At 35.5% G+C, this 12,054-nt stretch overlaps 1 long non-coding RNA gene across 1 annotated transcript in view; it reads left to right on the top strand.

Annotated features, from left to right (window-relative positions):
* The window catches only part of LOC119708762, a 50,064-nt gene that overhangs the window by 24,254 nt on the left and 13,756 nt on the right, over window positions 1-12,054 (top strand). The window contains exons 3-4 of the long non-coding RNA XR_005259200.1: window positions 1,306-1,366; window positions 5,817-5,868. This is a non-coding gene — a long non-coding RNA (uncharacterized LOC119708762). The remainder of the gene's footprint in view (window positions 1-1,305; window positions 1,367-5,816; window positions 5,869-12,054) is intronic.

Here is a 12,054-nt window from a genome sequence, read left to right as displayed (position 1 = left end):
TTGATTCTTTCAAAGATTCTTCTACCTGTTATAAAACCTGCAGGGGGGGAATATCTACATGAAATCTTGATGTCTTCATTAAGGCATTGTCTATTGTAAGAACATTGTCAATTATCATGATCATCATTAGCAAGTTTTATAGCATGTTCATTTGTTTTTCCCTGTCTGAAATGTTAATTAAATATTAAATTTACTGTAAATCAATCAAAAACATTTTCTTCATTTTAACTTTAATCACAAAGTGTTGTAGTGTGTAATAAATGAAATGCAAAAATACTGCATCGTTGTCAGTTCTTTTAATAATAATAATGTGAAGAACCTTGAAGTTTATAGCGCTACTAATTTGAGCATTACCGGCAGTTACTTTTACAATTTTTAACTAATATCCTTTATAAAAAATATGACTTCTTTAAAATTTATTTCTACCTCACCAATTTAATAATATATCTGAAAACTTAGGAACTTGTATATTAGAAAGTTTTTCCAAACCACAAAAAAATATACTAAAAGACCACTGAATTAAAATGGGCAGGCTAGAACAGCTTCCTTTAAGGAAGAAACAGATTTAAAATTCAACTTTTACAAAATTAATTTTATTTACTCTTCTGACTGCTTTGTTAGAAAAATTTGGTAAAATACTGTAATCTTATTCTTACACTTGAAAAAAAGCTTCTACATAAGTCAGGCATGAATTTTCTGATATCCAGGTATTGTAAACACTCCTCTAAATCCAATGTTTCATGCATATAAACATTTAGCAGTAGTATGCACAGAGTAGATTAAAATCCAACTTCAATAATGCCACAGTTTTGGAAAGTGAAGGTTTACTTTATATCAATTTCATGACAATAATGTTGAGTTTATGGCCTCAGAAGGAGAGAGCAGATTCTGAGTGACAGGAAATTTTCACTTTCTTTGAAACTGTGGTGAGCTGACCTTGTCTGGCTGGCAGATGCCCAGCCAGCCACTCTCTCCCTCTCATTCCTCAACAGCACAGGAGGAGAAAGTATGGAAAAGCTCATAGGTGAAGATGAAAACAGGGAGATTGCTTATGAGTTAACATGAACAAAGCAGACTTCATTTGGAGGAAATTAATTTAATGTATCACTTATGGGATTACAAATGAAGTAGCAGAAATAAAACCACATCACCTTACCATTCTCCTTCTTCCTCGGCTCAGCTTCATTCCTTTGTGGAATCTTCTGTCTCCTCCTCCTCTCCCTGAGTGGTGCAGGGAGATGGGACAAGGAGAGCTGTGGTTAGTTCATAAAAATTTGACTCTGCTGCTCCTTTTTCCTCATACAGTTCCCATGCTCCAGCACGGGCTCCCTCCCACTGGGACCAGACCTTCACAAACTGCTCCAAGGTGAGTCCTTCCCACAGGCTGCAGCTCTCCAAGAGATGCTTCAGCATGGATCCTCTCCAAGGGGTGAAGTCCACCAGGCAGAGACATATTCAGGATGGTTCCTCCACAATCTGCTGTTTCTGCCAGAAAACCAGCTTCTGTGGGGGCTCCCCTTCTGCCAGGAGCTTGCTGGTCCTCCATGGGCTCCACTGGTTACAGGGAATAACTGCTCTGTTATGATGTTCTCAAAGGCTGCATGAACATCTGCAGCACCTCCTGGCCATGCTCATTCTCTCACCACACAGCTCAGAGAACTGTTTGTCACACTTTCCCCTCAGTTCTCACTGATGGGCTGCACTTTGTCCTTCCTCACCATTTGGCCTGTCTATGTGACTTTGCCCCACTGTTGTGGCTGCAGGACTCAGCTGTGCCCTGGAGTGGCTCTGGAGCTCTGTGTGTCTGGGGTACAGAGAGCATTTCACTCTGCAGTCCTTGGATACACAGCACTCTGAGCCTTAGCTTTCAGGATTTTAATAGAGCAGTTGAACGTTGTCAAATTAGACAGTTTCCTGGTCATATGAAAAATTATAAAACAATTTTGCCACTCTATTTTTGTCACATTGATTTTTGTCCATGCTCATTTCAGCATAAAAGTATTTCCTTTGTGCTACACTTTGACTCCAAATTACCATCCAGCTTCAGCTAAGGAATTGGAAATCAATTCCTAAAACATTATATTGATGACGAATAAATGATAGACAATTCACAACAAGCAAGCTGAAAACTTTTGGACAGCAAATCAACATAAATATTTGTGTACATACTAGTGGGAAATAAGGTACATTCTAGGCTTCCTGAATTATATGCAGATTCTTGTTTCAGAGTACAGAATTATTTGTGCAGAGAATATTTATTTTATTCCTACTGTGTGGATCAAGTTTTATAAAAATGGGTGATAACCTTGATTCAGATACCTGATAAGTAGTTAGCACAAAATATAGATCTAAGAAAATCCTATGTGAATGTTCGTTATCTCTTATGGCTTGGATCTGCTAATATGCTGAAATACAGACTATATTGGAAGACAATAAGCAAACCAAGAATTTTTTGTTGAACATGCTGATAGCATGATGAATACATCAGTTATTAATACTAAAAAGCATCATGCATAGAATATGCACAAAACTCCTAAAAGGTAGACGTGGAAGGAAAATAGTTTTCCTGTTGTGTCTGTATTAAACTTTTCTATTCTTTGGATATTTTTTTTCATAGTGCAAGAAAGACAATGGGAAATAACTCCATTAATGATCTGCTGAAAATACCAGAGTAAATGGTTTTGCTCATTTCCAGATATCCAGGCTGCAGTGGACAAGTTAATGTACAAAATAATATAATTGACTGGATCTTGAGAACTGAGAGCTTTATCTAGAGACAGAATTGTAGCTCCCCAAAGTTCATATCTGAGGGTCCAAACAGTGAAATACTGAGCACTTAGTAAATTAAAATCTGGAAAGGGAATTATGTATCAAAAATTATGTACCTGAAAAATTTCATACCTCTAATTCATTTTTTCTTGCCTGAAAAAGAATATTTGAAATAACAGAATGAGGAAAAAAAAATCAGTGTTTCCTTTTGTAAAAGCTAATGGAGGCAAAAAATTTTAGTCATAAATACGAAGTTTGACCTGCTCCATACAAGCCCTTTTTTTTCTCAGTAATGAAAAAAACACTTAGAACGAAAGGTTTCCACAGCCAATTGGCTAATTCAAGTGATCTGAACAGTTCCTATAATGCAGTTGACATTTCTTTCATACTTCAGTGTCTCATCATTTGTCAGTGAACACAATGAGGAGAGAGCAAAAGACAGTCAAAGCAGCAGACGTGACAATGCGCTCTGGCAGAGGAACGGAGGGGTACAATTAGGTGGGATCCAGAGCTGTTAGTAGAGGCAGCAAGGCAAATTAGTAGTGTGAATAGGTGATCTATTATTCCTTAGTGAACAGAGCTGCAATTATTTTCTCTCTCTGTATGGCAGGTCTTCCCCCCCACCCCTCCTGGCTTTTTAATTTTGCCATAGCATTAACTGAGTGAAAGCTCTGTCAGGGTTGCACCTAATATGGCTGGTGAATTTCTGTGTTATATTTCACAGACAGAAATTATTTGTGGAGACCTGAAGATATTTAGAATCAGTGGGTCTTGTTAGCTGAGTAGTAGGAGGTGCTGCCCCACCAGGTCACTGCAGTCAGAAAGATGCTATAGGTCACACAAAGTTTACATGTATTTCTCTTTTCCTATGCAGACAAAGCTTGTGGGCAGAAAAAACATGAAAAATCTTTTTGGTTCATTAGCCCTACAATTTAGAAATAGGGTGGAAATAAAAAGAGTATTCATCAGTAGGTTATCCTTTTTATTTTGCCATAAAGTTCAGTATTTTGTGACTTTTCCTGTGACAATGTAAATCACTTAGGAAATGCATGTTTCTAAAACAACTGCATGTTGCAATAAAAATAGCAATACGCATTAGGAGGTAGCACAGAAAAAGAAAGATGGGAAGTAAATTTTTAACTATCTTTAGATGGAAAATGCAAGTCACTGCAAGATGGCAAAATTAATGGGTTCCACTTAACTTGAGATAGCTGAGTGAGCCTGCTGCCTGACAGCCATTAGTGAGTCTGGGCTGGAAATTCTTAGCTGGAGAAAACCATCTGGTAAGCACCATACAAACAGAACTGAATGCCTTGGAGCACTTGGAGCATGTAGGCAATAGCAAGCAAGAGGCAAAACTGGAGCTTGGGAAAGAGCTAGCATTTCAAGCTGTCATTCAGACTGAGTGATTCATTTCCACACACGCTTCAGCCTTGTAGAAACACCAGCACAGCCTTTCCTCAGGAATTTCTGGATAAAGAAAAAGTGAATGAAGGTAAATCCCATGTCCTGTAATCATACTGAGAAATACAGTTCTCTGTGAATAACCTAGGGAATAAGACACTCAGTGGGAATCAGAGCAGTGAACCTGACCTTAAGACAATCCTGAAACTGAATACATCCCTTAAACCTATCAGAAGGAAAATCAAAATATCAGATATGGTTATCAAACATTTCTAATCAGAGAAGAATTTTACTTTGAGAGAAGTTCTATAATCTTCAGTGGGTTACTCATGATAATGATGATGAAAATAAAAAAAAAATTGTTTATTTGGACTTATTTTTTCACTGATATATTGAAGGGATGGGGTAAGATCCCATTATCATGCTGCACACCTATATATGTGTTATCTGTGTTCAGCATCTGTATTTCTTAAGGGATTGTCACATGTAGAGCTTCGCAGTTCAAAGGATTATAAGCATAAATCCCCAAAAACTGGAAAGAAAAAAAAAAAAGATAGAACAATTTCTTATTATTAGATTATTTGTTTTATTTGTTTTGGGGGTTTTAGTTTGGTTGGCTTATTTTTTTTTGTGATAAGACTTTTCCAGGAAATTGAGGTAATTCTTTCAAAATCATGACAGACTAAAACTGACAAAGTCTTTCTGAAAGGACTTAGACACAAAATAAATAGTTCTATATCTGTTATTTGGTTTCTAAATTTAGAAATTTCCCCAACAAATTATCAGTTATATATTGCTTTAAACATTCTTTCATAAGTGACATCATACAAATCTAATGTTGAGTAAAACATGATTTTTTTTTTTTTTTTAATGCATGGATAAACTCCCTTGCATAACTGCCAAACATTGCAAAAAGGGTTCTACTCAAAATCTTTTTTGGACAAAAGTTAGCACATATGTGGCAATAATGATTTACTGTTATTCCAAATAACATTTTAACAGTCTAATGGTCCAAATAATTAACTAATACTTTTAAAAACTCTCTTTGGTAATAAAACTGGCATGCAAAACTTCCTAATATTTACCCTTTTTTTTTTTTCTTCTTTTTTTTTTTTTTGTGCTGAACCTGTTTTTCTTTGGAAAAGCTTCAGCCTTGCTGAATGACATTGGGAAAGGCAGGGACACAGAACAGTCCAGCAGCAGCATCCTCAGCTCCTTACTAGAAGGAATACCATGTCCATACTGGCAGTTTCTCCAAAAGGGAAGGGAGATACATATTAGACCTACTAATTTCAAGACAGAAAACATGAAATAATTTAGGCCTTTAAAGGAGAATAATTGAGTAAGCAAATTTTCTAATACTTGTTCAGCCAAAGTATAGTCACTGGGTTTTGTTTAGGATGTCACAGTGAAGGGAGAACACACTGGGGCAAGAGGCAGACTTCCCTATTGATCCACCCCATGCTCATTAAAACTGGCTTTCCAGCACACTGTGATTTGCAAATTTTTTAATGCCATTTACTCCATCTTCCAGATCAGGCCACAAAGGATTGAATAAAATGAATTTTAATGCATATGGTTTGAGTATCCATCTACACTTCACCCCACATTAGAGTTCACTTTGTTCATTGTCTTTCATCTAGGTTTTCCTCCATGTAATAGCAATCATTTCCAAGTGAACGTGGATTTTTTTTGGTAAGATTTTCAAAGGCATGATCATACTTTACTAAAATGCAAATATATCTCCTTCACATCCTTCATCCACTAATTTTGTAAGTCTACCAAAAAAAGCAATCAAATTTGAGTGGCATGACTTTTTTTTTCTTTTCTTTTTGTTTATATTCATACTGATTTAAAAAAATTAATGGTTTTCATTCTAGCACAAAGATAATTCAATATAATGAAATGAGTACCCTATAATAGTGAAATACAGAATAAATACAAAATGTAAGAATTGGAACTTAATTTTAAAGTTGTGGGTAGCATTCAACTATTTCATTAGAATCTATGTGTTTCAGGAAAGCAAATTTAAGAAATGGCATGCATAAAGATATTACCAAATAACAAAGAAGCAATGAGATGGTGGATGAATTTTATTCTCATGGTAGGTTTCATCTCCCTCTCTAAGCCTGTGGTTCAAAATCCTTTTCAACAAAAATTATTCTGACACTGCCATACGACATATGGAGGTGTTCAAGGCCAGACTGGATGGGGCTCTGAGCAACCTGGTTTAGTGGAAGGTGGAAAGGTGTCCCTGCCCATGGCAGAGAGGTTGGAAATAGCTATTTAAGAACTCAGATGCACAAAATATTCTGAGTTGGACTCATCTGACCCAAACCCTCCCATGATTCTATGACAAATAAAAACATTGTCCAGGCAAAAGAAATGTGACTTGTGCATTTTCTAATGTTTTTAATAAATATTTAGTTACTCTTGGCTGCTTGGCACCACAATGATTTTAAAGTCAGGAGTGACCAAAGTAGGCCCCAGACTTTTTCAAAAGATCTTTCTGATAATTATTGGTTCTTCTCTCCATGTAATGATGACACAAAGTTCAGTAACTTGCAGGTAAACTAAAGTGTGTCTTTACAATGTATATGTTATTTTAATTGTAAACCAACAAATTAATTTCTCCCTTAGTAAGTTGCTTCAGTGGAATATAACCCTCGTCTTATACAGCTGGATATTATCCCAAATTAGATTGTTTTCAAACTTCAGTTTTTCAACTATGTGTCTGTGGTTTTAGTCTGTCAGTTTATGTAGCTTCCACTGGTCAATATCTTATTCCATGGTGGGTATCTTCAATCCACAATCAAATCCTCCCTTAACCTTCTTTGCACGAAGCAGAAACTACTGAAGTCTTTCAGTATGAGGTAAATCCAAATTCCAAGCCTTACCTACATTTCTTTTGAGCATTTTCCTATAACTGGCAGTGTTTTTAACTTAATGAACTAATCACCTGCCATAGATATTCCTGACCAGGTACTGAAGTCTGGAGAGGAGGTTAAAGCAATTATAGGAATAGGTAATATCATTATGTGAAGCTGTGACTGCATGAACTGCTTCAGAGGGCTTCTAGTTGCTGTTACACAAACTGCAGCATCCAAAATATGAATGAGAATTTTCTCAAGGTATTTATTGTCCTTGTGAGAACTCATGTGTGACCTCATAGGGGACCCCAAGCTGCAAAAAGGTCTTTGGGTTTATCTTTTGATTGACTGAAGAAGAAAAGACTAGTTGGAAGACAGAACTCTGTAGGAGATGAAATGGGAAAAAAAAGTATTAGTAATTTGCAGTTGTCATCCGTAGCAATGAGATGAGCTGACAGTGCCAGGGCTGAAGCTGATCTCTCCTTTCATTGATGAGGAGTAACAGAGCTGCCTAAATGCCAGGTGTAAGCAAAGCATCAGCACTACCTTAGTGTCTACTGCCTCAACTCTGCAGGCTCAGTTCAGCATCTCTCTATTGGTTACATTTCATGACTGTCAACAGATAGGAAATGAGTGACATAACTTGTGCATGCTCTGACCTTCCTGTTTTAATTTAATGTGTAGAAATCTTCATAATGGAGTTTGACTGCAATTTTCTACTCTGGATTGAATTTTGAGGTCTATTGTGGTAAAGGTCCTTAGTGGATCAGTGAGGAAAGTGTAGACAGAGCTGTTGTTGCTCCCATCTTGCAAAGGACATCCTATGAAAGATTCAATACGGCAGTTTGCGTTTTATTTATTTATTTTCTTAACAAGGAAAGCCACTTAGCTGAATTGTTGAATAGTGCATGTAATATTTACTGAGAATGTACCAGAAGAAGGAAATCAGACTGGAAAAAAAACAGAGAAGCTCAGCTGCAATATCCAATGTAAATTAGTTAATGACCTGAGGAGTGTCAAGTAAATCCCTTTTATTTGAAAATATCTAAATGAGGCTTCTACATATACATCTTGGTTTAGATTTGATTTTGTTCTTTAACAGATTGTAGACTAGGACAAGTTCCAAATTGAGATAAAGCACTCCTTTTCTGGATTTTGGTTAGAAAATCTCTTCCAGCATGGATGGAGGACAACTGTTAAATTGCTGCAGCTAACCATAAACTCGAGCATTAGTCTAAGAATTCTTCTGAGTCAAAAGAAGAAGCTGGATTCATGTAACGCCGGACAATTACATGACCTTGAGACCCTTTCCAACCTAAATTATTATTATTATTATTAAATGAGATATACTGCAGACATTAAATAAGACATTTAACACTAGCTAGTCTGGGAAAGTGTACTCATAGATGTAGACATTGAATATTACACAGTTACTTGCTTTACATTTTGAAATACTGAAAATTCAAATTACAATATAGAGGGTGATTTTAATTTCAAAATAAATTCTGTATATGGGACCCCAATTTTACATGTGCAGAAAACTGGATTTACTCAAATATTGTAAACTTTTTTGTAAAAAATGTAAAAATATTGTAAAATATTGTAAAATATTGTAAAAATGTGAGGGATTAAGTTTTCTTTTCCTATGTAAAATAAACTCAGAAAGCTCTGTAAGTTCCTATCAGACCACTGTGATGAAGAAAAAAGCCTTCAAGAGAATGGTGATGACATTTACATTTACTTAGCCCTACACATTCCTCATATGAGATTCAGAGTCTTCCTTCTTCCTTTAAACCAAATCAAAGCAAAATGGGAGTTGAAGTCTCGATATCTCACTGATTTTTTTACCAAATTAAAAAAGAGGGTTGGGAGTCATCTCTTAATTGTTACAAATCTCTTAATTGACTAATTGAGCAAGAGTGTTCCCTTGTTTGGAAATGTCCATTAGCCAAGAACCTTGAAGGAACAAAGAGTTTGTGCAACAGCACTGCTGGGAACATCAGCCTGGCTCTGCTCCAATAAACAGGAGCTCCATGATTATCTAATCCAACGAGTCACCAAAAAATGAAACACCCTACACTTCTCCTTAAAGGTTAGATTTTGTTAACTGACAGCAGGTGAATGCAAAAGTTTAGATGAGTAGATCTTCCTTAGGACAGTAAAACATGCATAGAGGTGTGATGCAGTTCATTAGACAGCTAAGGTTGTTTCTTTGTGTTGACATTATAACTGAAAACATAACAATGTTCACTGGGCCACCAAACTTTCTCTCTGTTCTGCTGCTGACCCCCCCTACCCTCCCTAACAGGGGGTTTTCTGTTCAGTTTGGACAGGAGAGTCTGCTCTAATGGTTTACAGTTTAGACCAATCCACAGGGTTCAGTGTCTGCACCAAAAGAGACCAAAGCAATATGAAATCCCTTTTCTTCAGAGCAGAAAGAAAGTAAAGAAAAACAAAATGAAAACAAACACAATTTTTCACGAACTTCTCTCTCTCTTTACAGTATTTTTTTTGTGGTAAGATAGCATTTTTGTCTATTTATCCTAATGTTTTCAAATAGTGACCATCATCAAGGAATCTGAGCTGTACTGTATTTTAATTTTGAAAAAAAAATAATTTTAATGAACATGAAGAAACAGAGTATTATGTATAAATACCAAGTAGAAAACATAGAAAGGAATATTGAAATATTAACTCACTTTAATTATTTTGCATCCCTGCTTTTAGCTGAAATCTTAAATTTAGCTTGAATTTTAAAGACTTTAAGATTATTAATAAATATCCATTTGCAGTCTATAAATAGAGTATTTCCTGAATATATAGTAGTGATAGGAGCCAAAGAGACAATCTAAACTTGTGTGGAAACCCCAGTGGCAAGTGGAACTCAGTTCTCTACGAATACAGTTAGGTTAAAAAAAAAAAATGGCATCACATTATTCTGGACTACAAAGCAATAATGAAGAACATGAAGTTCAGATAGTCCTGTATATACCTGAAGAGTTATAAATATGTTCAAATTTAACTCTCAGCTGGATATTAATTAGCAATTCTGTTTCTTTTTTTTTTTATGGACAGCAGTGTTTGTATACACTCCACCTTCAAGCAAGTACTTGTTCAGCCAGCACTATATACTTCTCATCAAAGAAACAAGTTTATTTTCAAAGTATTGACACACTGTATCTTGAGACCTTTGAAAATCCTTGCTATACTGAAGGCTGCTCAGCACAAACACAGAACCCTTGAAAATCCAGCTGTAATTTTCGTTACTGAACCTTTGAAAAATCAATCAATGTTCCATTCCAAAAATATAGGTCTAAATAATCTATACACTTAATAAAAAACAACCAACCAAAAAATCAAAAACAAACACCAAAACCCACAGGAGAACAACCACCCTGCATATTAACTATGTATTCATTAGTTACTTCAAATGCGAAAAGCAGCAGTGACTCCTTTCTCATATTAAAACTGGGAAATTTTATACTGGAAGTAAGAAGGACAGGTGGTAAAATATAATGGAGTAAAATAAATGCTAAAGCTATTCTAGTCACTAATTAACCTTGTCTCACTTGATAACAAGCTCAAGAACATTTCCTGCTTTCCTGTACACATACATACCAGAATTACACTGCAGAGAGTTTGAATGGGTTTGGGCTAATTTTTGAAATTCATTATGTTCCAGACTTAAAGGTCTTTTCTTGCAAAATAGAAGGAAATAATGTCAAATTAGGGGTTATATTTTCTTCCTAACAGGAATGCCATGTGCCTTGGCTAGTCCAAGATGTACCACATGAATGCCATGGTTTGAACATTTCCTTCAGTATATATTTCTGCCTAGCAAACATGCAAAATAAAAATCCCTTTTCCAAAGCTGCTATTAGACTGCTTTGCTTCAAACACATCACAAAGAGATGATGATAAGACATGTCTTAGTACTCCTGCCCCTCTCTCCCTAAATTTAAATATATATGACAGTATAGAATAGACATGTGTTGAACTAAAAATTACCTTACTACAATTAAAATTTAGCTGTCATGTATACTCCAAAGAAACTGGAGGGTTTGAGGCATTGAACAAAGTTATACAAAACCTTGCTTCAAATTCTATTCCTAAACTTCTCAGGAGCAAGTTATAATTTGCCAAAATTATTTTTAATTAAAGAAATTTCCAAATTAATTCCTGTAATTATTACTAGCTCTGTAAATTGTTTAGAAGCTTTAATTATGAACATTTAATATTCAAAATTCAAGCTGAATTGTGATTAAATGTAGTCCTATTTCTGCTTCTCTGCTGGATGAAAATAGCTCTTGGAATGAATGATTTCAGAGTATTAAAAATACAGGTTTAATAGTTAAAAAGTGCGAAACTGCCTAATATTTACCTTAAGTTGAGTTTCTTCTTGTTTAACATCTTACAGCTGAGAAATACTGCTGACAGATGGCAAAAGCTTTAGAAACTTGGAAAGAACTGAAAAGATTTGCATAAGAAGTGCAGGTGAAGGTGGGAGATTTAAAGACCAAAAATCAAATACATGGAGCGGGGTGTGTGCACAAATTTGTCTGCTTTACATATTTGTGTTTCTACAAATCTTTACATAAAACACATAGCTGCAGACACAAATTTGGTCAGGTATTAACTCTGTACTCTTCAAGCTATTTTTTTTTACTGTTATATAAGTGCTTTGAGGCCCTAAGAACTTTGATATTTCCATCATTTTCATTTAGTTTGACACAGATGTGTCCCAGGTTACTGGCACATGGATTAGCTGCTTCTCTCTCACCAGTTCCTGTGATGGAGTCTGTGCAGTGAGAAAGTACCTGCTCAGTAATACCTCCTGAAAATGTATATAAATACTTCCTGAAAATATATATAAATAACTCTTGATTTGTTGGTACACCTTCCTACCAAACAACTTCAGAAAAGTTCACCAAGAGAGCAATTGGACTTTTCTCTTAAAAAACCCCAAAATAGCAAAACCCAGACTACAGACTATTGAAGCCAGTAATATTCT

The sequence above is a fragment of the Motacilla alba genome, chromosome 1 (assembly GCF_015832195.1).
Source record: "Motacilla alba alba isolate MOTALB_02 chromosome 1, Motacilla_alba_V1.0_pri, whole genome shotgun sequence".
In the NCBI taxonomy this organism is placed as follows: domain Eukaryota; kingdom Metazoa; phylum Chordata; class Aves; order Passeriformes; family Motacillidae; genus Motacilla; species Motacilla alba.
This window is presented reverse-complemented; position numbering and strand designations above follow the sequence as displayed.